The 27,447-nt window shown below is 39.4% G+C and overlaps 1 protein-coding gene across 16 annotated transcripts in view; it reads left to right on the top strand.

Annotated features, from left to right (window-relative positions):
- The window catches only part of MECOM (MDS1 and EVI1 complex locus), a 562,082-nt gene that overhangs the window by 42,931 nt on the left and 491,704 nt on the right, over window positions 1–27,447 (top strand). The window contains exon 1 of one of the 16 annotated variants that reach the window (XM_081301362.1): window positions 2,669–2,801. The exons of the other annotated variants lie outside the window; for them this stretch is intronic. The gene's annotated coding sequence lies outside the window, so the exon portion shown is untranslated. Of the gene's footprint in view, window positions 1–2,668; window positions 2,802–27,447 lie in introns of those variants that run through there. 16 annotated transcript variants of the gene reach the window in all.

The raw sequence follows: 27,447 nt of genomic DNA, 5'->3' as shown, positions 1-27,447 counted from the left end.
CTGAACTGACTTCTGTTAGCATCTGTGTGACAGCTCAAAATATTCAGCATGGAGAAAGAGTTTGGAGTGCTTGAAACACAAATATTATCATTTTTTTAAACTCGATGGCCAGGGTTCCATCTCTTGGCAGTTGTAAGGGGCCTCATCCTTTGTTGTTGGGTTTGCCTTACCTCTTTATGTTGGTGACAGCAAATGATGGCAAAAGCTGACAGTGGCAGCGTGGAGCTAGCCCTGCAGGTGTTCTTGACACCTACTGATGAGCAATTTGAAGAAGTCACAATTGACACTCCCTACGTAAGCCTGTTTATTTGCAGAAACATTTATTTATTCAAAAAAATTTCGTTTGTTCTTTTTAGTCATACATGACCATAGAATGTATTTGAACATATCATACATACGTGGAGTATAACTTCCCATTCTTGTGGTTGAACATTATTAGAGTTACACTGGTCATATATTCATATATGAACAGAGGAAAGTTGCGTCCAATTCATTCTACTGTCTTTCCCATTACCATCCCCCCTTCCTTCCCTCCACTCCCCTCTGTCCCAATCCAGTGAACCTCTATTCCTCCCTCCCCATAGCCTATTGTGAGTCAGTATCTGTATATCAGAGTGAACATTCAGCTTTGGTTTTTTAAGGATTGGCTTATTTCATTTAGTATGATAGCTTCCAGTTTCATCCACTTACTGGCAAATGCCATAATTTTATTATTTTTTTATGGCTGAGTAATATTCCATTGTGTATTTGTACCACATTTTCTTTATCTATTCATCTATTGAAGGGCACCTAGATTGGTGCCATAGCTTAGTTATTGTGAATTGAGCTGTTATAAAGATTGGTGGGGCTACATCACTATAGTATTGCAGAAACATTTATAAACCATCAAACAGACCAAATAGATATTCTCCAAGTAATACTACTATAACCACTGGTTGCTTAAATCTATCAAGTACTTTCTCCATGGCAAACATTGTTCTAAAGACTTGCATATAGGAATGCATTTAATCCTTTCAACAACTCAACAAAGCAAGTGCTACTAATATAGCCATTCTACAGATTAGGATACTGAAGTACTGAGAAGTTAAGTAAATTCTCAATAAGAGATGAAGAAGTGTCAAATGGCCCAAAGTTTCAAATAAATGGAAAATTCCTCAATACTATCTGACATACTAGACTAATTCATCTGTTTTAATTCCTTTATGAAGTTGAATCTTTAGCTAGGATAGTTATCCTAGGCTTTCAAAGTTGAAAAGGAGTTTAGAGAGCACCTGGCTCGAAACATGAGTTTACCGATTAGGAATTTGAGGCTCAGAGAGGTGAAGTGACTTTCCTAAGATCACACAGCTCTTTGAATGCAGACTTCAAGCCTTGTACCCTTTCTCCTATGTGTGCATTTTTCACGTGACTTTTTCATTTTTAAAATGGCATGAAATCAGAGTGTTTAGCCTTCAATCGACCCTTCTGTTTTACAGAAGAGAAAACAAAGACACTTTGAAAAAAATAATTAGATCTCAGTTCTTTGAGTGCTTATCGCCAGCACTGGGCTGCATTAGAATCTGTGGTGTCTGAGGCCTGGACCTTTGCTTGCTCCCCTGAGCCTGGTGCCTGGCTGCACCTTGATAAAGGTAATAATAGGTGTTATCTGCCTCTCCTATCCTGCCCTCACTAGGGTATTTTGGCTGTGGTTTCTTCCGGAGTCTGTGGAGACGACCTTGGCTGAATCACTTAAAACACTTTTTAATCACAACCAAGCACCTTATTCTACCAAAATAACTCCTTTTATAAGTGTCCCAATTTGTTCAACAGACAAGCATCAAACAGTGACCGAGAAGCTGGAAGCAGACATCATCATCCGATGACTAAAATCAAGGAACAGAATGATTTAGCAATGAGTGAACATTTGGCAAAGAAATTTGTCATCAGGCTTTCTCCCAACTCTTTCAACAGAGGAGGAAAAGAACCTTCTGAGAACTGTTTGAAATGGTGGAACAGCAATTAAAAGCCCTTCATCATTCAGGGATAGGAAGCAGAAATGAGGGTAGCTGCCTAATATGGTGCTATGGGCGTTGGAAGCCCGAGGGTTGCAATGGAAATAAACCTGATGAAAACCAAATAAGATGAACACCAGGGAGTACAAAAGCAGGAAGGAAGATGACCATCACTGGGGCCCTCTGAGCCTTGTGTTAAAATGAGAATTCTGTCCCCTTCTAAGAATAAGCCTTCCAGTATTCGCTCCAGGAAGTCCCATTGCTTCAGCTTGGAGGGCTAATATGAAAAACAAAGCAATTGTTTGTTGACACGTATTCGAGCAGGTGCAGTTCCATTTTAAACAAGAAGCCGCTATTGTTTTCAGGAATCATGGTGATGAGTGTCTTAGAACATGAAGGGCTGGCGGGTTGGGCAGTGGGACACCAGGGCCCTGTTTTTCACTTCTGCCTTTGGGTCCTCTGAACCTTTCCGACTAGCGCCCCCTACAGGTTCCCGTGAGTTTTAAGAAAGAAGAACAAGGTTTTTTTTTTTTTTTTTTTTTTTTTTAATTTTTAAAAACCCTGGTTTTCATGTTTGGAGGAACATTCTTTGGCAGAAGCAGGGAGTAGGGCTGTCCAGATATTTGTTTGCAGGACATCCTTGATTTACTGTCTTTGGTTCAGGGAAAGGCCGATCAGCAAGGGTCAGGGCTGCGCTGGGTAATTAACAAGTAAGAAGTGAGTTTGGAATGAGGCTTTTGCTAAAATCACCAAGGACCTGAGGCCCAGTCATATCTCAGGTGACATGAGGGAAGAGACTGAGAGAAAATGGTGAGTGCAGACCTTGAGGCCCTTCCATGCTTTATGAGGACCAGGCTGGGAAGGACCGGCTGGCCGGGCCACAGGCACCCAGGGTGCTCCTTCCTTTTGTGCGGGTGACACCCCGCAGAAGCCCAGCCTTATTTGTGAGATGTGGAGCTGTGTGGAGCGCTGCGCGTGATTTATGGGCAGCATCCAGCAGTAATCCCTCCCCTGGCTCCCGGTCGGCCTGCTCCGTGCAGCTGGCACTAAATATCCAGCCCGGCTGGGGATGCGCTGCCGCCCGTGGACTTCAGTCTGAGGGCCGTGTTAGCCTCTCAATTTACTTTTTCCAAACCACGATAAATCCAGGCCCAAATGGCAGCAAAAATTAACTGTGAGAATGCCACCATCGTTTGCAGGCGAGTGGCTCTCGTTGGCTTGGATCTGATTTAGCTTTGATACCTGACTCTCTCAAGCAGAGCAAGAGGGGACCTCCGTCTTTTCTTGCCAGTTTGTAAGGTTGAGGTGAGGTTTTACCAGCTTGAACAGCATTCCCTGCTGCTAAGTGGAAGACACAGCCCTCTTTGGTCTGAGAGGAGAGGGGCTTTTGGATGTGATACTTGAGCCCATTCTGTGGTTTCTGTTAGGCTTGTTGTCTTCTTTGAGAAATGCTCATTAATTTTTCATTACTAATATCCATTGAATGAACATTTAATTGATTTTTGCTAGATGCCTCACATGCAACGGGGAAGCAAAATACCAATTACTAAGACTAAACCAGAATTATCCTGGTGTTTTTAGGTCAATGATATTTCAGTGAGAATAAGCAATGTTGAAGTTTATTTATTAGTTGTTGTTTAACAGTTCAGTGCTATTGGCTGTATTTTATCTTATTTTTGATAAAGTGAACTAAAGTAGTTGACTGGTGAAGGTTGATAGATTATATAGAAAGCTAATGGGTGGTCGTGAAATAGGATCTAGTCTTCTTGCCCTCTTGGGATCTACACCCCTCATTCCTGCACCAGCTCTATCATCATCTTTGTCCCAGGCTGATGCCTCAAGGTCTTCAGTGATTCCCTTTTCCAGTGAGAGGATGGTGAACATCTATGGCAGAATGGTGTTTAAGACCACACTGAGGACATCTCCCCTTTTCTGCTTCGGTCTCCTTTCTTGTCTCTTTCTTCCTCGAGGTCTCTGTTAAGGTCCTATGTATTCACTAACATTGTCCATAGTGTTATACCTAAGAATGGATATGTTGGCCAAGATCTGAAGGACCAGTGGCAGTAAACAAAAGGAATTTTATGTGTTGTGTGGTTCCCATGAACCTTGTCATCTATTTGTTGGACTTTCTTAGGCAAGTCACTTGTTTTTATGTTGTCATTTCTTCATTTCCAAAATGGGATTAATAACATGCCACAGGTCTAAGTGATAGGATTAAATGAGATGATAGGAAGTTATGTTTTTGTTTTGATAGCACTAAACAGGAAGATAAAGGGAGCTTTAGGAAGTGAGGAAGAAAAGCCCAGGGTCTGCCTGGGAGCCACATGAGATCAGAGGTTGGAAAGGGCTCAGTGCAGTGGAGCTGAGGGTCAAGGAAGAAGTCTATGAAGAATAAAAATCTATTTGTGTTGGTTGTTCCAAAAGTAGCAGGGCCAGTCAAGGCTCCCAGTACATGGTCTGAAAGCTTCTCATGGTCAGCATAGACTGGTATCAGATGAGCCGTCCATTCTTAGGCTAGAACCATTATAAGTATAAAATTTTCTTCCTTTATTATCTGGCCTTCCCCATGATCCTCTAGATTCTGGCCAACAGGAAGTGGGGAACAAATCTATCTTAACAGAACAAAGTGATCCCGAAGAGAAAAACCAATGTGACCACAGACCAGGTTTTACAAACTATTTTAGATTTCCTCTAACTCTGTCTTTTGTTGCTGTCTCTATAGTGTTGGGTTCATGTTGGCATGGCAGAAGAGTAAAACACCCGGATTGGCCCTTAATCCAGTGAGCACTATGCGATATACTTTCCTGCTCAGAGTATTGTCCATTGACCAGCAATGTAGGCATCACCTGGGAGCCTGTTAGAATGCAGCTTCTCAGGCCCATCTCAGACTTGCAGAACCAGCATCTGCATTTCCAACATGATTCTCAGGTGGTTTGTGTAAGCACCAAAGTCAAGTCAAGAAGACAAACCTCACCCTGTGTGGGCACATGAACATCCACATAGACACAAACACACATTTACTGATGATTTGTGTTTATCATAAGATTTTAAAAATACCAAACTACATAAAAAATAAAAATTGCCCATGGTCCTACCACTATTAATATTTTTCCTACTTGTATTTTGGGTTGAGGGCAGTGCTAGGGATTGAACCCAGGGTCTTGTGCAGGCTAAGCAGATACTCCATCACTGAGCTATACCCCAGCCCCTACCTTTTATCTTATAATTTAAAAAGTCTAGCCTTTTTTTTTTCTTGTGAGAGGGGGAGACTTATTCCTCTACTAAGCCTCTTCCACATCTTCAAAAAATATATTGAGTTTGCCTAATTGTTGGTAGTGTTGAGGGACGGGAAAGAAAATTCAATGAAGATAGAGGCATAACCTTATTTTCTGTTGTGTCATAGGCCTCCAAACTTTATGAGAAATTGGAGAGTATAATTGATCATTAACTTTGAGCTCTTATACACTAATTTAAACTATTAAATTTGTCTAATTTGTGTCACAGTCAATTTTGATATTAGGATATCAAATGGGCACAGGGCTCAGTGTGTTTGAAGTTCAGAAAGCCTATTTCATTTGTTTGAGGAAGTTGGTATCAAACATATATCAGAGTTTCCTTGGGCAGTCTATCTGAAAAGATTAGTTGGTTCAACTCTAAAAAGAATGGCTTTGTAGATAGTTTTCTAGCAGGAAGTAGTAGTGTAGGTGGAAATATATTATACACACACACACACACACACACACACACTAACATATGCACCTCTCTGTAGATATTTTTATTTTTTTTGTTGAACCATAAATCTTTAGTGTTGCTTTTCAATTATAGGGAATTGATTTTCTCTAAGTCCCTATCTCTTCTTCTCCAAACTTTCTAATACATTCAGTTCACTTAACTAGGATTACATGAAACTTTTGATGCCTTCAAGTCCCCTTTGCTTTAGTCCCCCTAACATTTAGAGGTTTCCTACCTATCCTCCTCAAACAGACAGCTTGCCTTGGATATTGGCCTCATGAGCAGGAGCTGGTTTTGGGGAGGATGGCCTATGTGCTATGGTGCTGAGCTCTTGACTGACAGAGAGACCCTCCCCTTGGCTTCTCCTTCCCTGCTTCAAGGGCTGGCAGACCGCTCCATTCTCAAAGATTTGGAAAGGAGCCACTAACAGGAATTATTGAACAATTGCTCTGTGAAACTTAAGATAACACTTTGTTCCACCACAGTGAAATTGCTGTGTGACAGAAGGAAATTATCTGTTTAGTTCTTGATTAACAGTTATGTGAGAAAAATAAAATTAAGGTTGATGGTATCTAGTCCAAGAAATACTGGTATTTACTTTGAAGAGCAAATATTAACACAGCCACTTTTGTACAGTGAGTGAAACCAACTACTGAAGATTGTTTTGAGTTGCAATTGGAAAACAACAAAACAAAACAAAAAACCAGCAACACCCTTTAAGATGCCAGTGGAATGCCTCCTGGCTACCAAATTAAGTTCCCTGGAATCAGCGGGATTTCCAGAAACAATAGGATTATGAATATAATGGTATGAGTAGTCCATCTCTCTGGATATTTGGCAGGTATGTGTGTGGTTGATTTAATGGATGTTTTCTGATTTTTAACATTTAGAAAGAACTGGGCAAGGCTGACCAAGTTTATTATAATTTTCCCATATTACTAAAGCAACTAATTTAGCATTATTTAAACCATTTTAGCACTGATACACAGTTAACCCCAATAGTGGTAAAGATGCCAACAGAAGTAACTTTCAATTCAGTTCTCTAAGGAATCCACTAGTGTGTTCATTCCTATAACTCATATTCATCAAGGGCCCTCTCTCCACAGGGCACTGTGTTGGGCCCTGTGGGAGATACTGGGATGGATAAGATAGGATTCTTGAGTTAACACCTTATAGTCAGCTGGGAGAGACATGAATGTGCTGGGTACAAGTTGTATTGAGAAAAAGTGAGCTGATTTTCAACCATGCCTAATGTATCTCAAGTCTGCTTTTAAGTATAGGATCATCTATTTGTTTTATAAATATGTAAATAATGCATTATGTTTATGTCATCCTTACTATGGGCCAGAAACTTTTGAATAGCTTTAGAGATGTAAGCTCATCTAATCAATGGTTATTAATCCCCTTTTTATAGATAAGACAAAGGTGAGGCACAGAGGGGGTGAATGACTTGCCCAGCTTGGAGGAGAAGGACTTGAACTTAGAAACCTGATTCCAGCTTTCCTATGCACTGTGCTATGCTCTGTCCCCAAAGTGGGTGTATGCCGCAGTAGGAGCCAAAAAGAAATGTGCAAAGCTCATTGCTTATTATCTGGCAGATTTGTGTCCATCAGGCAGCCTGCTTGATTACAGAATGCACGCTGGTAGCATGTTTATCAGGCAGGATATCTTCTTAGATGGTGAAAAGCAAACTGCTGTGGACATTTGAGAAGCACACAGGTGAGAGTTATTCAAAGAAACCTTTTGTTAATGTGAAGACTACTTTACAAATGAGCACCAAGCCTTTTGTTTTATCTATTTTAAAGTTTAGAAGAATTTCCTTATTTAAAGTTGGTCATTTGCTTATGTCATTTTTTATTGAGTTGAGATTAATCCAGTGGTGTTTATGCACAAGGTAATCCTTAGCCTTGATTTTGGAGAAAGATCTACTATTAGAAGAAAAGCAGAAAATAAAGCTCCATGTAAGTGAGGGAATTTGGATAGGCATTCTTAATAATCTAGTGTTTTGCTAAAGGTATGGGAGAGGATATTTTTATCCTGTAGTCATTCTCATAGAAATCCCATATTTTAGTTTGTCTATGTATAAAGGAGAGAGAGAGAGGGAGAGAAAGAGAGGGTTGGAGGGAGGAAGGAAGCTGAGAGGGAACGTGAGTGAGTGAAGAATCTCATGGAGTTGGGACTGGGTTTGTAGCTTAATTGTAGAGTCCTTTCTTGCCCAGTAGAATCCTTGGGTTTGGGTTTGGTCTACAGTACCAAAAACAAAAACAAAACAAAACAAAAAAAACTCCACCACCATCACAACAACAACAACAACAACAAAACAAATAACAAAGTATTTGCATCTCAAGAACCTTATAGAGGAATGAGACTAATGGATATTAATGGATATTTCTCATTTTTTAATTAATGAGAAAATAACAAACATTTTTGGACATTGTTTTTGTCCATCTTAAAAAAAAAGGAAAATAAGACCACCCTGTCTAGTTATATGTAAAAGGATATTTTATCAAGGGACTGGGCTGTAGCCTGGTTCTGGTTTCTTGCCAGCTAGGACTCTGCTTTATTTATTTTATTCTCCATGCCTGGAAGACAGCCTGGCACAAAACAGGTAGGTACCCTGTAAATGGAGGTAGAATGAATAGATCTGGGGGCCCTGGCCTCTGCAGAAAGATCTCCAGGTCTTCAGAGAAAGGACCTCCTGGCCTCCGAAGGCATTCACTGGCCAGATGCCATCTTCTCCTTGCAGTCAGCCTGCCCCACTGAACTCCCTGGCTTTGAAGCAGAGAGAGGCCTGCTCAGGAACCCAGCGGGAAGCCTTGCGGCTGTGACCTGGGCCCCCACGGGTAGCGTCAGGAGATTAGAGTGTCCTTGCTCCAAGGCCAGAGATACAGGCCCAGATTACTCGGGGTCACAGGTCCACATTCTTGTATGCAGCAGGAGCATTAATTAGTGACAATTACCTATTGGAAAAAAGAAGTTGAGTCCTGAGTGCTCTTTCCAAAAAACTTAAAGACAGAAGGAAGCTTCTAACAATGGGTCAGGGGAGATGCATTTCCGCCCTGATGTTAAAAACAAGGTACTGTCTAACTGATGAGTAGTGGGGACTTGCAGAGACGCTTTGATGAGCCATCTCCTGCTTCCTGATATTGTGACCCCTCGACAAACACTGACAAATAAAACCAGCATGCCTTCGATATAAATGAGGGCACACTATCTAAGGAGATGCTTCGTTCTCAGGATGTGGTTGAAATCCTGTTATGAATAAGGTTTACATCCTTGCCACTGGAATAATATTTTTGTACTGTGGAAATCAATGGTAAGGAACAAAATGGACAGGTCTTCTAATATGTAAACAATTTAACTTTGATGTAATATCTTGTTTGCTGGATTTGGACCTGGAGAAAGTCAAAGAACACGTTGCTTAGTTGATTTCTTTCTGCTCTTCTATTTAACTTCTCTTACCTTGTATAGCATTTCGATGTCCAGCTCAAAACAGGGTTGTACCAGAATTTCAGCCTGTGGGCCACCTCTTTTTCTCCTGGGTAATCCTGAGGCCTGTAGGACTTCACTAACTGTGATTCAGAATAGAACAGAGAGGGATTTGGTCTGAGGGATAGGTGAGAGCATGTATTTTGTCAAATTGAGAACTTGGAGAATTTGTGGGTTCTGTGTTTCAAACGGAACTCAAATCTTTTGAGGCTCAAGTTCCATTTACTTTTGGCAAAACATGATTTCCTGGTTCAAAAGAAAATAAGCACATAAAAAAGGGGCCCCAGGCTTCTTGGACATCAAAGCTTATGAGATACCCTTATAAACAGCATTTTGATGATTTGTAGATTATGGGAACCAGGAACATACAGATTAGAACTACCCTTAAGTTAAAAAAAAAAAAAAAGAAGACAACAAAACAACCAAGGGCAAAGATGTTGGCAAAGTATACTACCTTTGAATGTTGTTTTTGCCAAAAGTAAGATATTTAATGAGTTTTTGTATTCCCCCTGATTTTTTTTTTTTTTTTTTTTTGGTAAAGATCTCTGCTCTGTCTAGTTCCATTCCAGCATTGGCCTGGTGTCCACCAGTCTCCACACCTGAAAGGGTAGTCAGGATCCTTTTAAATCAATAGTCTCTTTGAAACTTATATTCATAATTTTATTTAATATCCAGGAAACTTTATGGATTAATATATCCTTGCACATGATTAATATATCCTTGCACAATACCAAGTATTGATCAACTTAACTGTTAAATAATCTATTGTTAAAAATAATTATTCCAGATTAGTGATTCTCAACCAAAGCAGATTTTGATGCTCAGGGGGACATTTGACAATATCTGGAGACATTTTTGGTTGTCATGACTCATAGCAGGCTGTGGGGGAGGTTTGCTACTGCCTCTAGTGGATAGAGGCCAGGGATGCTGCTTAATGTTTGACAATACCCAGGACATTGCCCACCCGCCCCCAACAAAGAATTATCTGGCTCAAAATGTTTAGAAACCCTGTTTTAGACTTCAGGATAATCATAGACCTTATTATTTCCAGCTATTACCTTTATCCCAACCAAGATTGATGTTATTTTCTGATGTCTGGTTATAAATTATCAGATTGGGCTGGGTGGTGACACACAGACCTATAATCCCAGTAATTTGGGAGGCTAAAGCAGAGGTATTGCTGATTCAAGACCACCTTGAGCAATTTAGAAAGACCCTGCCTCAAACTAAGAAAATAAAAAGGACTGGGGATATGGCTTGGTGGTAACATGCTCCTGGATTTAATTCCTAGTATCAAGGAAAAAAAATCACACTGAAGGAAGAGAGGAGAAAAAGAAATGACTGAGAAAAAGAAAGGGAGAGATATTTGCAGGGCTAATATGATCCCATAGATCCCTAGGTCACCATTATCTGTCTTATTATAACTAAAGAAATAAAGTACTTTAAAAAAGACAAATAATGGTTTCAGGGCCCAGAGATTATTAGCCATTGTAAGAGTACTCTTCAAGTCAGAAGGAAAGCAATGGACAGGATATATTAATCAGTTGTGTTTGTCATTGTGTCCTACTATGTGCAACACCAAGCTGAGAATCATGAAACACTTCCGCTCTTCACAACTGCCTGGCTTGCTTGTTTTGCTCACATTCTAGCATTGACTCATTCAGAAGACATTGATACACCCATAGAAAGAATAGGAGAAGGGTTAGAAATGTGTGCATGGAAGCTTTCCTCACCCTGGTTGAGATCTGCAGGATTCTGAAGTGCAAAGTCTCTTCTGTGTTGCAATTCAGCACAATGCACAGGTTTTTTGGAAGAGATGGTGGCTGTGGCCAGAGATTGTCCATGTCTTGGGGGAATTTGCACATATCTGAAACTGCCAAGAGGTGGTGTCAGAAGAGGCAGAATAGCACCCTTTGGGCAGGGTTTCCCAGGCTCAAAGCCACCTGAAGCACCTGTCTAAAACCAGAGCCACAGCAGTATCAACAGAAACAGATTCCTGGGCTCCACTTAAGGTTACTGGCTCGAAATCTCTAGGGGTAGGGGTTTCTAATAAGTGCTGTGGGTCATTCTTATTATTAGGCAAGTTTGGGAAGACCCTCTCCTTGCCTTAGGACCAGCAAACTTCAAAACACATAGAGGAAACCTGAGTCCAGGGTCCTATCCTTAGCCCTACCATTATCCCAAATAGACTGTCACTCCTTTATTCAGCACACAAACCCTCTCTAGATTAGTGGTTTAAGCCAAACTTTATTATATGCCTGCTATGCACCAGCACTGCTCCAGAGACCCAAGAGATTGTGAATAAGACTGGTAAGGTCTCTGCCCTCACAGCTGGTGTTCAGGTTCAACTGAAATAACAGGAGAACTTTTTGCCTGAGAAGGCCCTTCTCTTTTGCAGATCAGAGAGGCAAAAAGAAGCTTTGTAAGAAAGCTCAGTAGAGTAGAGAGAATAGAACAAGGGGAGGGAGAAGGGAAGGGAAAGGGAAGTAGTGGGGATTGAATGAGAGCAAAGCATATTCCATGCTTGTATAGTTATGTGAAAATGAACCCTAATATTATGTATAACTAAAAGGAACTAATAAATAAAAGAAGGTTTATATGAAAGAGTATATCCCCACATATATATAGCAAATGTTTCTAATAATAATATATATTTCTAAATATAGCAAATATATATTTAGAAATATATATTATTCTTTTTATGAGCTTGGGAAAATTGCTTAATATCTCTGTGCTCAGTATTTCCATCTTTAGAGGGAAATTCTATCTATCTATCTATCTACATGTATACATACGTGTGTGTGTATACTTCCATTCACACATTTATTACCCCACTTTGGCCCTTTCTGTGGGCCTGTGGGTGTATAAATATCTGATGAATGAATAAATTATATATATATATATATATATATATATATATATATATATATATGAGAAAAGGGAAGGGAAAGGGGAAGTAGTGAAAAAAATATATATGTATATACACACATACCCATAATATATATTATTTTATGTAATATATATTTGTATATATATATATATATATAACACACACATATATAACATATAATATGTAGTATATAAATTAGATAATATGTAATATAATATATGTCTAATATAGTCTACCACACAGAGTTGTCATGAAGATTAAATTGGTCAATACTTGTAAAGTGCTAAGATTAATGTATGTCATAATGTAAAAGAATCATCATCATCATCATCAGATTCTTCCCCTTCCCCACCTCAGCCAAATTCCATGATTCCCAGTGCCTCTGAGGGAAAAAAAATGTTTGTCCATCTTAGTAGACTGTATTTTTTCATTTACTCAAGCATTGATTCACATAAACTTAGAATCTGCCAAATATAAGCCTTGGAAGCAGGATATGGGCAATAAGTTACTAGTGGAGTAGCTCAGTTCACAGAGAGCTGTGGTTTAGGTAGAAAGTGATGAGAAAGTGTAGACAAAATGTTGTGAGGGCTCAGAACAGAGACTGATTTCCTCTAGCTGGAGGGCATTTGGGATGAGAGGAAGTTGTCTCCTCTGGGAAAGCATAGTAATCCGTACCTCCTGGGAAAACACCAGAGACTAAATAAATTGAATTGATTTGAACTGATTATTGAATAGAATTTGTAATATATTGTCTTTTCTCCCTACAACTAGTTCTGTAAAGGCACAGTTAGAAATACCAAATTTTAGGAACAACTGGTCTTTGTGGGCTAGCCTGGAAACCTAACAGCTTTTGATAATGAAATCTCTATGGCAATACATTCTGAGTCTCAAACGATCAATACACAAGGGATTTTTTAACTTGCATCTTGTTTATAAGTTGGGCTAGTTGAATTCATTGTTAGTTCAAAAGGAAATGAGTAGTGTTTTAAACCTCTCGTTTACAAAGACTATCATTTGTCACCTCCTTGCCAACATATTTCAAATATACCAAAACCTTTTACGGAAGCTTAAACAATGTTGTACAGTTCTTGTTTTATTCCTCTCCAACTAATTTGCTTTTAGCTTATCTGGACTTTGGTATGTAATTTGGAAATTGGGCTATGTTTTCCTTGCTTAAATTGAAAAAAGAAATGATTAACTGAAATAACACTGCACATTACTCAGATTTAATTATGTTTGTAATACATCACCCAGTGATATGGGGCAACTTCTTGCCGTTCACTTTCCATCATGCGTTTCTCATAACATATGGTCCGCGTGAAATAGTTTTGATTCAGAGTCCCCAGTAGCATATGGCAAAAAAAAAAAAAAAAAAAAAAAGGAAGGAAAAAAAAGCCCCTCAAGTCAAATGCAAAGTAAAGGCCAGCCTCTGTGCCCCAGAGGAGCCTCCATCGACTGCAAGCCAGCAAGCCTGGAATCTGAATTGGTGTCAGGGTCTCACTCATCATGAAGATTTTACATTTGGTTTGGGACCTTGGAGCATGAGGTTCTGGATGTAAAAGTCAGAAGAGATATGGCTTTTGTAATGTCTGCTGAGATTCCTGTGTCGATAAGGTCAGCAGAAAGTTAATAGATTTTTATCTTCTCATCACATGAACTTAATATAGTGCAACTGTTTGGTGGGGGTGGGATGGTGAAATGGGATGAGAATCCCATCATGCTTCTCAGATTTTTCACAAAGGAGGTTTTAGGTCTTTAAGTGCATTTTTGCTTAAGGTTAAAAGAAAAGTCCATCATTCATTTAAATAATAAAACTCTTTAAATAAAAACTTTAAATGCTGTGCAACAATGCTGGCTAAAAACTGTTGTAGTCAGGGCAGAACATGTTTTTTCCTTTGTGCTGGTTATTCAATTACATCTGAGTAGGAAAAGCTTGCATTTATGGCACTTTAACAGAATGTAAGCCAGTTCAACTTAAATGCCTTCAAGCAAATGCTCAGAGCCATAAGGCAGTTCCATTAGGACTGCTTCATTCTTCCACCAGACTCTATGACTGCCGTGTGCCTGCCCTGAAGGGAAGGCCCGTCTGCCAGGCACACTGGCACATGCCTGCAAACACCAATGGAGAGAGGTTGGTGCATGTGAAGCCTGAACCAGGATCTGCTTTAAGAGGCCACCTGGGGGAATGTGGGAGAAAAACCACCAGGCTGACGCCAGATGCCACCTTTGAAAATCTCAAGGCCGTATTACTTTCAAACCAACCTGCTGACTCGGGATCTGCTTTCACAGCCACTCGAACCAGCTGCCCAAATTGGCTGTGAGAGTGGTTTCTGCGACCTGGGGATGCTCATTGAAGGATACAGGAAAGCTGGGAGGCTGAAATGCAAGTAAAGTCCATGGAGGGACAGCACTGGGTCACACTGACTAGCAGGCCTCAGCGATCAAACATGTCACACCTGTCTTGGCCACTGGTGCAGGTGTTCTAGGTCAGCTCTCACTGTGGTTATCAATCGCTGACAGTTGACAGTTTAATTTTACACCACAAGTACCTCATTACTTGTGTAGGCACTTGAAGAACATGTGGGCACTGGATCGGATCAGTGATCAATGACAAAGGTTGCATAGGGTGCAAGTGGTAGCAGTAAAAGTGAAGGTCTCCGTGCATGAGTTGGCAGTGGTAGGGATACATGACAAGGGGAGTTTAACTGACAAACAGTCTGTCAGGTTGAAAAGAATGGAGATTTGCCAGTGAGCTAGCTGTAGATTATAAAATATATCTCTTGATTTGAGGGAAAGGAAGGGGAAAAATACCCCGCCCCAAGTGGAGACTTCCATTCTTGAAAGTGCTTACGCAAATCTAATGAATGTGTGGGGCTGTAAATTTTTATTCTACCAGCATTTATCTCATGGTGTACATGCATTCAGGTGTGTAGGGATTTAAGATTAGCAGGATGCACTGATGCTATTTTATAAAGGTATGTGTGTGTATGTGTGCGCACACTCATATATCAAACCAACTCCACCAAACCAGACCCGTGGCTCTTTTAGATTGTTCCATGACAGGTTATTGTGGATATTCAATAAGAAAGTCAGTCCATATAAGTCCCTTTCTTCTTCTATTTCTATTTTTTTGTGTGTGTGGCATTGGGGATTAAACTGAGGGCCTCATGCATGCTATATGAGCACTGAGCTACATCCCTAGCTCTTCTTTACTTTTTTTTTTTTTTTAAATTTTGAGACAGGGTTTCCCTAAGTTGCCCAGGCTGGCCTCGAACTTGGGATCCTACTGACTCAGCCACCTGAGTAGCTGGGATTTCAGGCATAAGCCATCATGCCTGGCAAGTCCCTTTATTTATTATTATTACTTTTTAAACATTTTTTTTAGTTGTAGGTGAACACAATACCTTTAATTTTTATTTTTATGAGGTGCTGAGGATCGAACCCAGTGCCTCACGCATGCTAGGTGAGTGCTCTACCTCTGAGCCACAACCCCAGCCCAAGTTCCTTTATTTTTATCAATGCAATTTGTGGTCAACACCACCCAATATATTATAGTGGTGATCAAAGAATCGAAATTTCTTCTTTTATAGAGTTATTTTTATAAATTCCTTGCAATTTCCTTCTCTCCTCAAAATTTTTTTTAAAAAGAAGTTTTATAAGTTTGCCTTATAAAAATCTTTCTGTTCATCTTGTTAATTTCTTAAAAGACATTGGCCTTAAGGAAACATCCATGTGGCATAAGTTTGATTTCTTATTACATGCATCATCTACTGGAGTTAGGATTTATTAGGCACACTACTTAGTATAGCAGAATGAAGATGGGTTTCAAGGCAGAAGGACCTCGGGTTGAATTCCATCTCGTCCACTTCCTGCTGGCCGAGATGGAATTATTGACAACTTCAAATGCATCGTTCATAAAAAAGAGTATTATGATACAGGATCATCGAAAGGGTTTAATGAGATAAAATGGAAGATATTTCAAATTGTTTCCCTTTTCTCTCTTTTTATAATACTACAACTTGAGCTTTGGCTAAGCATATGACCATTCAGTTATAGGGTACATTTCCAGTCTCCCTGGGAGTTAGATATGACCATGTCATTAGAATTCTCTCCAATGGAACACAAACAGAATTATGTTTAAATTATCTGCAGTTCATAGCAGAAATCTACTTGTTCACCTTTTCCTCTTTTCCCTCTCATATGATTGTGAAAAATTGGTGGTAGAGAGTAATCTGTGACCATATGCAATACCCAAGGAAATGGCAGAGCAATAAGTTTGAAGGACTCCAGAACCCTGGATGACCTGGCCAAATGGAGCTATCTACCTGCCTGGGATCTTCTGCCTAATTCTAGACTGCTACACAAGAAATTTTGGGGTTCCTTTGTTACAGCACCTTAGCCCATATACTAACTTATACATTTAATATATAGAGAGCACCAAACATAGGCTGGCCTGTAGCAGAATATCAATGTGCTTATTGTTTAAAACAATGTGTATTGTTTAATTTCTAATCAAGGTAGTGAATATCCCTTGGAATATGTTAAATATTAACCAAGAAGTATCTGCTTAGTGGCTAGGTTAAATAATCATTCTCCCCCCCTCCCAAACTGGTCCTACCAGTCAACTGTCACCTGCTTAGACAATGTTCACATTTTCAGGTTGTTCTGGTTTGCAAAATCATCTTTCTCTCTCTATGATATTTCTCTCAGGATTCCGAAGAGTAAGTGAACTCCACTCTCCCCTGCAGTATCAAATGCAATATGCCATCTATAAAAACTGATTTACCATATTTACTTACCAAATGACATACACAACTTCTGCTTTAAAAAATGGGGTAAACTTTAGGATAAATAACAATTTGTATGAAAAGAGACATGGAGTTCCAGAACACTAATCAATACATGGGTGACTTATAGTCTATAGGTGACTCAGGGCAACCTGGATCAATTTTTAATGGTGCTGTATCCTCCCTTGATCAAGCAGTACTCTTGTCCCTTTTCAAGTGCTCTTCTTCCCTTGTCACCTCCTCCTTCCACTGGGATGCTTTCTCTCTGCTTACTGTTATTATCTAGCACCAACTGGCACCCTCCAGCATGGCTGAGTTTTAATTGTAGTACTCAGGGATAACAAGTTTACTGCTTGCTGTTTCTGTGGTACAGAGAAAATTTTGTTATTGCATCTCTCTTTTCCTATCATTGCTGTCTAGGACCCCTATGTGTGCAGAAGAAAGGCCAGCTTTTAAGCTGACATGTGTCTAAGTTAAATACTTAATGCAGCCTTTTTTTCCCTTTGTGTGCTTTACTTTTAATTCACATACAGCATAAGGGACATGATAGCTGCATAACAGAGCTGAAAGGGTTTGGTTTTTAGAGGTGGGACTAGACTTACTGGAAGTTACGTGGGAGGCATTCTATGTCATCCTCTTTCCTTGAATGGTTCCTTTGTGTCTGGGAATCCGAGAGCCATGTTATCTTCTAGGCATTTCTGCAATTGGCTGAAGCTCCCATCAGAGTTTTCTGACTTTTCATCTTTATAATATTGCCTCTGGGAATTTATATGTGCTTCTTTATGGTATCTACACCCGAAGACCAACATCACTACTCTGGCCTTTCAAGATAATATCAAGCAGGAAGAGAGATTAACCTCATTCTGTTTTAAAGATGACTTGTGTTGGAATGGATATGGGTATGTATAAGGAAAAGGGAGAAAGGAGATCCCTTGAAAAGTTCTGTGTCTCCAGTCTCAGTGACCAGCAGCTTCATTTCTGTAATCTTGTGCCCATTTCTAGGGGCTGAGAGGTTTCTCTGTTACTATTTCAACTTCCTCTAGAGGGCAGCTCATGGAAGCATCTTCTCCTGAGTTCCTCCTGAATCTCCTGAAATGGTCCTTTCCAGGGGGCAGCTCTGTCCAAGAGCTTGTCTCTGTTAGCACGCAGGAAGCAAATCCTTAGCCCCTCCCTGGGGTTGGAGAGGCCAGCCCAGGTTCTGATGTCTCCTTGGCTCCCTGAGTCTTCAGTGGTCTGCCCCCACATACAGCCTCACTGCTCTGCCCTGCAGAAGTCTATTCCTGTATTCTGCCTGGCTGCCTCCACGGGGCCCAGGGGTGCAGATGTCAAGTCCCAGGCAGAGTTGTTCTTCCAGGCCAACATTCACAAGGTATGATATCGGGCCAGTCACTTAACCTTTACACACACCTTAGGTTTTTCACCTGGAAAATGAAAGGCAGGAATTAAACTGGTGGTTTTCAGACTGTATTCCTTAGCGTCCCCTTAGAGGAGTGGAGGGGAGAAAGAGAGGAGAGAGAGAGAGAGAGAGAGAGAAAATTAGATTCTCTATATTTAAATTACTCAAAGCTGAGTTAATTCCAAGTGAGTGACAGGCAAAACTTCTCATGCCTACACTTGAATCCTCATTAATACTGTTCTCCTCCTTCTGGTTGCCCTTCATCCCCCTTCTCATTTCTCTAAAGGAAACTTGCCTGGAGAAGGAGGCAACTATTCAAACTTCCCTATAAACTGTAAAAATTGTCCCTAAGGAATCCAGGACTCCTAAATGTCAAAGATCTTAAAATGTCTAAACCCTTCTTTAGAATCTACAGAGTCTCTGACATATCTAACAACAACAAAAAATGACATTTCCTTAAGTATTGAGTTAAGCAAATATGTAATTTGTTATTCAAATTTTATTTTTCCTGGTATTTAATTCTTGATATGACAACCATATATACCCTGGCACTTTGAGTTACATCATAAGTTAAATATGGGTGTTTGTGGTATGTGTCTGTGTTTATATATGTGTTTTGGTGGACTAGACTGTAAACCCACCCATCATACATAAGAAACATTTCTGTGGGAAAATTGATGAGTTTCAAAATGTGTAGAACCCAGCTTGTTAGTAAGAGGGAGTTCCATGGATTATGTGGATTGCTCTAAAACTCATGGGTGTTCAGGGAAGGGGAGACACTGAAGGTTCTGAAAACCCCATGTCTTTAGATTTAATGTATCTGTTTGCTTATTTATTTATTACTAGATATCCCTTCCTCTTTTGCTATGGGTTGGAAGACCTCAACCAGGGAATTTTGTTCCCCAGGATGTATTTGGCAATGTTTGAAGACATTTGAGTGGTTGTGAGGGAGAGGGTACTACTTGCATCCAGAGGGTAAAGCCAGGGGTCCTGTTAGGAATTCTATAACAGAGTCATCTGGGCCAAAATGTCACTAGTGCTGAGGTTGAGAAATCTGGTATAGGTGGAAGAATTAGATCACTGTGTAGCCAGTGAGAAGGGATCTAAAAATACTCTTTTTAGCAAAAAAGCTCTTCTTTACCTCATTCTAGCCTCCCTTCTTCTATCAGTCCCCCAAATTTGGATCTAGGTAGTTAAGGCCATCTAGAAGTCTTAGTCATTTGCTAGCCAATGGGTAAAGTTATCTCTTAAAATTCTTAATCTTTGGAAAGTTGGCTGGTGACCACTCTTTGCTTAAAGGTATTGTTTCTATCTACCAAATATCAGATACATCAAGTTTTGCTCAAACTACCATTCAAATCAGATTAAATTTCTATTTGTAATTTTCTGAGTTTGAAGCTGTGTGTTTATTGATCCAGATCAATATTTAGGACATTAGTATGTATTAACATACCAATTATTTTTCCTTGATAACTAACTAGTAATAATGAATAAGTTCTACTTCTTCCAATTATATTTTTAGGAAAGTGAATATTACATATTTTATTTGTTACCAGCAGCTGTTTTTTTTTTTGAGGCTGATGATCAATTGTGGATAAAATTAGAAACAAGTGGAAAAGTTTGCTCTTGTCAATAAACATAATGGCCTTGCAGGGTTTTTTTTTGACCTGCTACCTACACGTGGAATATTATCAGTGAGATTTTGGAATTTGTGTGGTTTTAATGGTCATTCCTTGTGTCTTTTTCATATTTGCAAAATGTTCATGTGGCCAAACATACAAGCAGGTTCTGTCTCTTCCTTCTGGATAGCCATTCCCCCTCAAGTCTGCTGGTTACGATGGGGGCTGCAGATTAAAGGTTATTCTGTCAATAGTGGAAATTTTGTCAATTCACAGGCTCAGTGAGAACACCTTTTCCTCATATGCTGGACACTGGCCAGATGTGGTAAGAGTGGTTTAGCAGCAAAGTTGCCTGGTATCAAGGTGTTTTTCCTAGTCTGGGGCAGCCCCATCTTCCTGGAGCTCCATGGCGCCTTACCATCCAACATGACCATGTAAGAGGCTTGGTGAATCACACCCAACAATCCATTCCTTGTGGGAATGAGGTATCCCAGGCTTTGGCATCTCCACTGCCTTCCTCTTTTATAAACCTTAAAAGGTGTTAGGGACTGCTGTGGAGAGTAGTTTTTATATTTGGCAGAACCACCAGATTCTTTTTTTTTTTTTAGGCTTTGAAAGAAATGGTTTTCAGCCCTAACCTACTCATCAACACAGTTCCCTGCAGAGCTTAGCCCTGCACTATTTAAAGCTGGGGGTTGGCACAGAGAAAGGGCTTGTAAAACTCAGAGGTTGGTTTGAATTTGGGGTTTGTGGCGGCACCTAAGTGTAGGTGTCCTGCCACCTGGCTTTTAGCGCCATTCTGAGAGTCTTCCTGGCTTTCATGGTACATGTAATTTTGACCACTAATAACTTTAGGGAAGTCTAATGCCTGAGCGATTATTGCATAAATCTCCAGACGTAGAAATGGAGTTTTTTCATATTCCTAGCTGCAGCCCTAGGACCCTGAACCACTGAATGAAAATATTGCAGAAGAATGCTTTAAAACGGAAGCACTGTGGAGCATTTCTCAGGCTGGCTTTGTACTCTACCTTCCAAATGAAGAAAATAATTAGTCCTTTTGCCCTATTTAAACACTTAGCCATTGTGTCTTGGAGCTCAGCCAAAAATAATCACCTGAAATTTTGTTTATGATTTGTTCACAAAAGTAGCCATACTTTTTAAAGGAGAGCAAAAAGGAACATTTTAAGAATGTGTGAGCTCATTATGAACCCAATATATTTTAAAAACATTCAACTTGTAAACTCCTGAAATGCGGTTTATAATGGAAACACCAGCAGAGTTTCCTGGAGTGGGTCTGAGTCTACCAACTTCTAAGCCTTTTGCAGACCTGGTTTCTCTTGAAGGGAGAAAATTAATCATGGCCTCTGGGGTAACTGGTGTTTCTTGTTTTTGTACATCTAAATGATATGTAGTACATTTTAGGGATATGTGTCCACATGAATTATTTGTGGATATTATGCTTATGTGTCAGCTTTTCTGTTATGTATTTAAATCCTTTTTTTTTTCATTAGAAAATTATACTTGACTAATTGACTTTCTTTGCTATTTTTCTTAGTGTTTAATCCTTTGAGTAGCACTTATAACTTACTATGATTTTATGTTAAACTTCAACAAAATTTTTTAAGTCAAAAGGCAGTTATGTTATGTACCCATAAAACATAAACATGTCTCAACTGACTTGTATCTTTTTAATATTTATTTTTTTAGTTTTAGGTGAACACAATATCTTTATTTTACATTTATGTGGTGCTGAGGATCAAACCCACTACCTTTGTGCATGCCAGGCAAGCACTCTACCACTGAGCCACAACCCCAGCCCCTCACCTGACATGTATTAAAAATGACTTCCTTTTAACTGGCAAGTTCCTATACCTAAAAGACAAAGAAAATCATAAATGATATGGAAGCTTGGAAACTCTTGAATTTCTATCTGAGTGATCAAGGCATTAATCAACATATTTATCATGTTGTGATGTTGAGGGTATCTGATGCGTTCTTTCTTTTCTTTTTGTAAATTATTAATCTATGTGTAATACAGCATCTGCTCAACTAAGTCCATTTCTCAACCATTCCCCCAAAGAGAATGGATTGTTTTCATAATGGAGGTCTTCATGAAGCTTGCATTGGGAGCTTGCCTATTCTTGTTTAAAAAAGTTCATCGTATAACATCAGGCTTTCATCATGTATTTTTTCATAAGTAGGTTTACACTTTAACTCTGGGTTAAAGGAGAAACATTTAGTTGCGGCTGCCCTGGGTGTGTACAGAGTTCTCTACTCTCCATTGTGTTTTAGTTTAGTAAAATTACATTTATGGTGTGGGGACCTGATTTAACAGTTTTATCAATATCCTGAATAATAGAGTACGAAGGAGCATGTCTGTGTCCAGCAGGGACAGGCCAAGTGCAAGAATTTGACTTAGCTTGTTTCTAAAGCTACATATGCTAGGCAGTCAGAGTATTCACAGGGTCATAGGCTGGAGCGCCATCTTTCCAATGTTCCTCACCCCTCTTTCCTTTTGCCTTTGTGATTTTAATTCCTACTTCTATACTTCCTGCATCACTCTGGGCCCCTTTGGATCCATTTTTGTCTCTCAGGAGCCACTGTGCAGATTGCTTTCTATACTGTGATGCAGAGTATCATTACCCCCTTTTTTGTGGATGAAGAATCTACAACTCATAGTCCCATGGCATGGTGAAAATGGAATATAGAAATGGGCTTCTGTCTCTAACATCATGCTCTTTCCATTATACCACAGAATTTAACATTACAAAAAAATGGTTCTGGAAGGGCTACTCTTTGGTATTTTTCTGTCCCATCCTTCCCCTCTTCCCAGCTTTCTTTTGGTTCTTGTATGAGATTGAATCTTTTTCATATATTTTATTAGCAGATACATATTTCTGAGAAACTTTATTCAATTTTGTCACTTGCCATTTATTTTATATGACAAGTGATAGCTGAAAAGATGTCATTTTACATATAGTTACATGTAATGCTAATTAAAAATTAGCACCTAATTTTAAAATTTATTCCAGGATGTTGATTATTTAGGAGATACTTCTTTTGGGGCTGGGGTACCAGGGATTAAACTCAGGCACACTCGGCCACTGAGCCACATCCCAGCCCTGTTTTGTATTTTATTTAGAGACAGAGTCTCACTGAGTTGCTTAGTACCTCAATATTGCTGAGGCTGGCTTTGAACTTGCGATCCTCCTGTCTCAGCCTTCTGAGCTGCTAGGATTACAGGCATTCGCCACTGCTCCCAGTTTAGGAGATACTTTTAAATCACTTAAATTCTTTTCAGATGGGCAGCAAGGCAATTGCAACTGGTAAAGGAGAAAAATAGTTTCCTTATTAGGAACGTTTGAATATTTTTATGAATGTGAAACTGATGAGAGCAACTGTATTTTGAAGATACAGAAAGGTTCATATTGGATGTTTTCCTCTTAATTTTGGTTTCCAGTAGAGGTAAAAGCTTGGGCAACTCTCCCTAAGGCTGGAAATGCCAATTATCTGCTAACTTTGTTGATTTTCAGCATAAGTTTTTGTAGCTATTCTGGATTTGGATAAGTAATGGACCCCTATCCATGTCCAGTGTGCATTTCTCTACTTTAAATTGCCAGCTTTCTCTAATGGTGACGAAACTGCAGTTTCATCCTGGAATTGGAACTGCAGGAGGTTAGGCTGCATGTGAGGACACAGCCTGCTGGATGTATTGCCAGTTTCACCAGGAACTCAGAGCAGCTGCCAACCAGAGGGATTGAGATTCTGGGGGCAAGTGAAGTCATTCAGGATGGCCCAATGTCAGAGAACCCCATTAAGACTACCTCTGCAATTTGAAATCATAGTATGTATTTCTGTATGTTATATATATATGTATTTTTGAAAGAGAAGCCCAACAAGATTCTTTAATGATGTCAGTCTGCAACCACTCTGATGGTGGTTGAATGTGGTGGTTTTATACTTAGCGGTATAGGCATTCCTTCCTGCAGACCACCATAGTCTAAGTTCTGGGTCCAAGACTGGCCAGGCTTCATTGGTTTTCCTGAGCAGCTCTCCTTTACATCCCTGGTGTTGTTGCACAAAGACCCTTTTGTCAGACAACACTGGACTCTCCTCAGAATATAAGCACTGTCAGGAAAAGACTTGGAGTCTAGCTTCTAAATTTCCTCACCTCTTTGCCCTCTGGGCTGTCATTTAGTGTGAATGGTGGCTTAAGTTCCCTGCCCTACTCCTTATCCAGTTTATTAGTGGACTACATTATTTCTGTGCCTATCTTTAAACCTATATTGAACATCTCCTAAGTGTCCCTATCTTCTATTAATCTTATATTTTGATGAGATTGAGATTTTACTTTTCTAGGTTAGGCTAAACTGTGATGAGATATATAATATTTCTTCTTCTTCCTGCCCCCCACAACTAATCCTCCACAAAACTTTTGCTTTCCTATGAAACTTTTGCTTTTTAAACTAGTGTGATTTGATATGGGCTAATTAATAAGAAAAAATGCAAATGTGTTTGACTAGTCCAATTTATATTCATAAAATAGAGTAACAAAGCAGGAGGCATTTCACTAAGGTATTTGTAACTGTAAGAAATTTATATTGCAAAGCTTTATATTTAATATCAGAATGCACAGTGGTCATTTACATTTGTTGCTAAGTGGAAACATTAATTCTATTTAACATTTTTTTTGTTTTGATTTTTTTTGGTCTAATTTTTTTTGTCAGATTACCTTTTAATTGTCTATGTGCTATATAGTGAATGGTAGGCTACCTGCATCTGTTTTGTGGTCTATGCATAGTCCTGGGAATAAGGATTCAGTGTCTCTGTAAGTGTATATTCTGATATAATCACTTGTAAGTGGAACAGATTTCCTTCCTACACATTTTGAGGACAGCTCACCCATTATGAATTTTGCTGAAAATAGTTTTCCAGGTAGAGATGCAATTATATAGAGGTCTACATGGAAGAACTAAACAAGGATTTCAATTAATAATGCACTCTCAGCTCTGAGAGATATTACATGCGTCTGGATCACCGGTTATCCATCACTGCAGGCTGCAGCTGTCTCCCCGGTCCTCATGTCGTGTTTTGTGAATGTGCTCATCAGTGTGCCCTAGGAGGGGAAGTGCCTGGCTTAATGGTTTGCATTGTGGTGTTTTCTTCTAAGGCCAGTGGCACTGTTTCTGAAGGCCAGATTTGCTCATCTTTCAGAAGCACAATATCACAGAGTGACCTGTAACATTTCAATGAATTAAATTAAATTTTTAGGCCTTTCAAGAAAAAGGAAAAATTATCAACAATGTTTTCCTTCCAATTATTAAGTCAGCATATTCACAATACCCCAAATTATACTATATTTTCAACGAACTATTTATCATGCATTACTTTTCAAAACAAACAATATAGAAAGAAAACATTACTATTATTATTAGTGTGCTCTTGTCTGATCAAAATGACTATGTGAATAAAAGAGTTCTATTTTTGTATTTTTATTTGTAGTATTTTCTCTTCAATGTGCCAAAAGTTATTTAAAATAATGTCTACTTTTAAAAATATCCCCTCTCTGGTTTTGGCATTTGTGTTTCAGATTGAAGAATAGTGTCCCCATAGTATACGTATCCTATAGCCAAGTAACTGCATTTATATTGTTATAAATTTTTGAGGTTGGAATCTCAAGTTTTTAAATTAAATAACTACAGTTAACCATATTAAATGTAAGGTTGAATTTGATCAAAAATAAGAAAAGCATTTATGACAACCCCTGTAAATGTTTAAATACTTTAGTTGTGTTTGTGAGCATTAAATTGTATTATAAGAAGCCAACATTGAGTATACAGGTTCCTCTGGGAAACATTTGACTTTTGGGAGATAAAAAAAATCTTGCATTAATGAAATTCTGCAAGTTTTTGATTTAGTAGACAACATTTTCAGTATATGTGAGGCAATTTTAAAGTGTATATGTGTATAATTACTTGTAGAAACTGTTTAACTTTAATGGGGCATTTCTCGATCACATAATAGGAAAACTAACGGCTTTAATTAAGATTTATGAAGCATAGAGGTAATATATTCTGCTAAATTAGGTAGCCGTTGGTGGGTAGTATGCAGTTAGAGATGAATTTTCTACATATACTTCACTTCCTAGAGCAGTTTTGGTTTAGAATTGTAATTTGTAATGCCGGAATCCCTATATCCATTAGTAGACAAAACTAAGCATCATTTTCTTTTTTAAACTTTGAATTAATAGCAGTAATTTAACGAGGGGCACATACTACTAAACATTTCTTTAACCATTGATTTCAGGTGGTAGTCATGTGAGTCTGTATTGTGTGAAAGAATGGAAATCCACCATTTCATCCAAATAACTGGATAATTTGAAAGCAAGTGCTTGGAAACTGTTGGTTGTACTTAAATCAGTTGATTCATTTAAAATAAACAGTTTCGGCTAAATCAAACTATTCTGACCTCCCCAGACATCCTCTTCCCCATTAACTTTGGAATATAAATCTAGATTTTCTTCTTCTTCTTTTTGGTAAAAGTTAGATCCAGCTTTTAAGGCCAGGCTGTGTTAGGTTTATTTGTGTGCACACCAGGCCTGCTGTGCTGCCTGGTTCTTCAATATGGTAGTGAGATTATGAGAGTATCAACTTTGATTTGCAGGATAAGCTTTGTTATGAACGTTGACTGTGGGAAGTGCTTGCAGATGGACCGGTGGGAGCTGTACCACTTACCCCGACCTATTTCCCCATGCAGAGGCAGGTCAGGCTTGAGATGGGCTGATGGAAGTTCCTTTCCTGCCAGTATCCTTTAGGGCAGTGGTTGTCAAATTTTTGTCTGCATCAGAATCACCCGAAGAGCCTCATAGGCCACAGAGTGCTGGGTCCACCCCTGGAGTTTGTAATTCTGCAGGTCTCAGGTGGGGCCTAAGGATCTGAGTTCCCAGCAAGTGATGCTGATTCAGGGATTTTATTTTGAGGGCTGCTGCTTTGGGGGAGAGAAATGGAAGTTAAAATGAGAAAGAGAGGAGGGCAGGTAAAGGAGGAAGAGAAGGAGGAGGAGGAAGAAGAGGAAGAGGAGGAAGAAGAGGAGACAGTGGAGGTGGAGGAGGCCACAGCTCTAGGTAGACATAGGAAACTAGGAATAGGCCATTTCCAGAAATTCATAAGTGCTGCTTTTTTTTCCCTTTACACTTTGAGCAGAAGGTCAGCCATTTTGCAGACAGCAATCTTTATTTGGTGGAAGATCTTGAGACACTCAGGTGAAAAGTGCTTTTTAAAATACATAATAGGGCCTGGCTTGGTGGTGAATGCCCGTAATCCCTGCAGCTCAGGAGACTGAGGCAGGAGGATCCGAAGTTCAAAGCCAACCTTAGCAACTTTTTTGAGATCCTGCCTCAAAAACAACAACAACAACAACAACAAAGTGCTGAGGATGTGGCTCAGTGTTAAGCACCTCTGGGGTCCATCCATGGAACCAAATAAATAAATAAATAAATAAAATTAAATACAGAATAGAAATAAGGGTGGAGGGCTTGCCTAGC

This window comes from Spermophilus citellus (genome assembly GCF_964194105.1).
Source record: "Spermophilus citellus genome assembly, chromosome: 7".
NCBI lineage: Eukaryota > Metazoa > Chordata > Mammalia > Rodentia > Sciuridae > Spermophilus > Spermophilus citellus.
This window is presented reverse-complemented; position numbering and strand designations above follow the sequence as displayed.